Genomic DNA, 4,651 nt, shown 5'->3' with positions numbered 1-4,651 from the left:
TTGTTGTGGAACCAGAGATTGAACTCAGGCCCTTGCGCTTGCCAGGGAAGTGCTTACTCCACTGAGCCATCTCCCTGGCCCCTGTAGAGTTTATCTTGTAGTTAAAAGAACTGAAACTTTTAAAATAGATTTGTTTCTGGATTTATTGCACAGTCAACAATAGTTTTGCCTTTTTCCTTCAGTATTAATAAAAGGAGAGAGGGACTGATTTTAGCTTATCTTGGGTATAACTACCATAAATAAAAGATTTTGAGCGACAAAAAAAATCCATTAACCTGCTGATCCATTATCTGTTAATCCATGAATAGCTTCCTTTATTTACATGCTGATTCATGACTTAGTCCCCTCCACAGGCCCACCTCCAAATGTCATTAATATATGACTTTGGGGATTATGTTTCCAATGCATGAGTTCTGAGGGATAAGTATTCAAGCCAGAGCAGAGCCTGACTCCTGTGTTAGTCATTATTTTCACTCTGGGCTGGTGCACACATCAAGAGCTGGAGGATGGCGTGCCTGGGGGTGCATGGAAGTCTCACCCCACCCCTCTTCTTTGTTTTGCATGTGGTGGTTCTTAAACTGTATGCTTTAGAATAAACTGGCAGATATTAACATTTTGACCCTAGCCTTCCAAGGTCAATTAAGACTCAGGGCATAGGAGAACCTGTACTGTAACATCATGTAACTCAGTTGTGTCCCAAATTTTCCAATTAAGGAGATTATAGGTCCAAAGAGGAAAGTGGTCGATGATGTAGAGTGTACCTAAGGAGAGGCACATGGAGAGAAAACATTCTCTCAGGATTTCACAGAGAGCACATTGGCCAAGCAATGACCGTGACTCATCCACATGGCTGACACTGACAAAAAACAAAACAAAAAACCCCAAAACAACAACAACAAGAAAAAAAACCTGGCAGCTATTAGTATTTCCTGAGTTTTGTGGGCTGTTTTAGCAGATCTGTGAATCTGAGCAGGGAGTCATGTGAGCTCTCAAATGATATACAGTTGGTCAGAAGTACAGGGGTCCCAGGACTTGTGATTGGCATCTGAAAGATGGGCAGTCTTGTCCAATGGAGTCCCTATAACTTGTGGAATCTGATATTAAATCCAGGTAGGTAGGGTCAGAACTGGAATGAATTATAGGATATCTGGTTGGTGTCTGGAGTATCAGAGAGTCAGTTTTCCATGGAAAATCTCCTCTCTGGAAAATAGAGAGCTTCCATAGCCATATTCTCTCTCTCTCTCTCTCTCTCTCTCTCTCTCTCTCTCTCTCTGTGTCTGTCTGTCTCTCTGTCTTTATCTGTCTCTGTCTATGTCTCTGTCTCTCTGCCTTTGTCTCTCTGTGTCTGCCTGTCTGTCTGTCTCTCTCTGTCTGTCTGTCTCTCTCTCTCTCTGTCTTTGTCTTTCTCTCCCTCCAGTCCCTCCTTATTGTAGAAAATATTTTGGTAGATATGATGATAAAAGAGAAATTTCATGATAGGAAAATGCACATGTCTTTTGAATACGTGAGTCAACATCAGAGATAGGAGCTAGGATCTATATTTCCAGGCAGAGGAATGATTTTCATCATGATTCCACACACAAGGGATAATTTCAACTCTTGTTTCCTTTAAATTATTTATACATATAAAACTCCCTAGGGACCAGGGAGCTAGCTGGGAGATGTAAGTGCCTGCCTAGTAAGCACAAGGTCCTGAGTTTGATCCCTGTAACCTCCCCAGAAAATTTCTTAGACCAGGCACAGATAGGCGTTACGCAAGTGTTTGCTATTTTTATTATTTTTTTCTGCTTTTATTTTTTATTAAGCTATGAAACAACAATTAGAAAACAGTTAACAGACTTGAATACTTTATATGTGTTAATTTTATGGACTGTCTCATTTTGCTCTTAAACAAACCCCTATGAGGGCTGGTGAGTTAGCTCAGTGGGCTATAGTGCCTGCTTAGGCAAGCTCACTGACTGGGGTTCGCTTCCCGGCACCACATGCCATGCCAGCCCTGCCCCTAGAGTGGGCTGAGCTGGCCAGAGTTCAGGCATAGTGGCACACACCTGTAATCCCAGTGTTCAAGAGGCTGAAAGCAAGAGGTTCACCATGAGTCCAAGCTGCATAGTGAGACTGAAACAACCAAATACATAAAAAAAACCCCACCCTATGAGACGTGGCTACTATTGTTATGCCATTTTATAAATGAAGATACTTGGATTCATATAGGTTACACAGAGGTGCAAAGTCAGACAACTGGTAAGTCACAGAGGTAGGATTCCAGAAACCTGGGAGTTATTACCAAGTTCTAAGCCATTTCTCCATTACAGTCATTGTGTTTTGCCTTGGATGGTGTTTTGTAACTCTTAAGGCACTTTTGCATAGATTACTCTGTTTGGCCTCCACAGCAATGCCAGGAGCCATTATGTTCTACATTTTAGAGACAAGAAAATGGAGCCTCAAAGAAGTAATCTAATCTTCTCCTTAGTACGGAAACCTTGAGTCCTGGTCTATTCTTTTTCATGATACATCTCTTTTCTCTCCACTTTTATTTTTCTCTAGGTCTTCTTTCTTCTTTGATTTTTTCCCTTCCTATCCTACAATTTAGCATGCCAACAAACACAGCATAATTTCTTGATACAGTCACAACAAAACGACTCAAAGATATGCGTACAAACTGTAAATGACGTATATGGTAACTTTAGTCCCGTGATTGCAAACCTGTGGTGCCTGTACTGCAGCAGACGTACAAAGCGCTCTCTGTACTGCTGTTGTGAGTTGTCTGGGCTATTTGTTCTGCACTAGAACCTCAGTCTGCAGGCTGAATTGCATGTTGGCACTTTGGGACCAGCAAGAGGATTTCAGGTTGCAGTTTGAGTGCTCTGTCTCTAAAAGATCTGCCATTGTTCCTGCCTGGCCCAAAATAATGCATTTGCCACTGTATTCCATTCAGTGTAGTAAAACCTTGCCTATCATATTTTGCATAGCAAATTTTGAGGCAGTTAAATAAAGTGTGTTCAGGTCACACACACACACACAAACACACACACACACACACAAAACATGCACAGTTCAACACCAGCAAAAGAGCAAAAGACTATAAAACATCCATCAGCTGAGCACTCCAGAGACTGGCGCAGGCCCCAATCTTTGAGCCCAAGTCCCCTATGCTCTCTTTCTAAACTTCTCGTGCATCATTCTTTCTATTTTTCAGTTAAGAAATAAGTACATGGGAATGGGGCTGCAGGGAAGTGAAGCTAGGGAAAGGGACCTGGAAAAGTGTGAAAAGAAATGATGAATGACCTACATAAACACGGTTCATGGAGAAGAATTTTAGCTCTTTTCACCTGGGTAAACCAAACTTGAGTGCCTGTGAGAGGGAACTGTCCAAGACCATAGGGAATGAATTCAGCACATTCTCCATGTGGATAAAGGGCACCATAATATAATGGTGAGCGGCTGTCTTTTTGCTCACATGAAAAGGAGAGGTTTGGAATTTCAACTTTTGCCACCAACATTTAGGGCAGGGTTAAGAGGCAGCTGTTCTGTGTGCTGGGTCAGGAAATTATGTGTGAGGGGCGGGGGCTATAGTAGCAATGATGGCAAACTTGGCATTCAGGAAAAGAAAGAGCTCGGATGCCTTACCATTGTGGTTCTTGTGAGTTCCTTCTTTTTATTGGAATAATAATGTTGGTGGTCTATAGTGGCCTGAATTACCTAAAAATTGAAGAAATATTTAGGGAAAGCTGTATCCAGGATCATAGTGGTCAGATGATTTTGAGGACATGTTTTATTGGAGTCTATCAGTGTTCATAAAACATTGATTTTTAGTACTCAGTTAGCATGTATGTATTCTTCAGGTAGCTTTCTATTTGGGAAATGTCTGCTTGGTGCAGGCAGATGGCTTTCTGGAAGTTTGTGAGGGTTCCCTGAGGGAAGGAGGTGGGACCTATAGCAGAGTTCTCTCATAATTGCTGTTTTCAATAATGAATCTGCTTATGTTCTTGGAAGAAATGCACAACTTCTGTTATTAAATAAATTATGCCTTTATGGATAAAATAGTCCAACCATTAATCTAACTGAGATAGTAAGACTTTCATAAGACTGAAGTAGCCTTTGGCAAGCTTACATTCTTTAAGTAAGTGGGTATTCTATTTTCCCTAGAATATTCTAAAGTTGTTTCTCAGGTTATGGGGGGAAGGCAACAGGATGGACATGAGTATGTATGCAGAATCCAGGGACTTTGAATTTTGGCTTAGCCAGGGACACCGTGTCACCTTGTGAAAATTGCTGCTTATCTCTGATTTTGGTAACTCATGTGGAAAATGTGGAATTTGGTTAGATGATCTCCAAGGTCCTGTCCAGCTTTAAAACTCTATGATGCTAGGAATATAGTTTGCCCATCAGGGAGAAGTCACTGAGCCGACATTGGAAATGGCTTCATGCCAATTAATCTCTTTCCTCTCTGTAGTGGAAAATGATCAGAAAAAAGATTTTATACTATAAATCATGAATATGTTTCCTCGGAACTGCTCCTCTACTGCCTTATGAAAATCAAGCAGCCAAAATCCATTTGTGTCTGAGGCAACTGTGAAAAACAAACGCTTCCAATACTTGCATCAAGTTAACTCCTATGACTCAGGCTGCTACAGAAGCCCCCCCCCCCCCC

This window comes from Octodon degus, unplaced genomic scaffold, assembly GCF_000260255.1.
Source record: "Octodon degus isolate 3935 unplaced genomic scaffold, OctDeg1.0 scaffold00096, whole genome shotgun sequence".
Lineage (NCBI taxonomy): Eukaryota > Metazoa > Chordata > Mammalia > Rodentia > Octodontidae > Octodon > Octodon degus.
Note: the sequence above shows the minus strand (reverse complement) of the source record.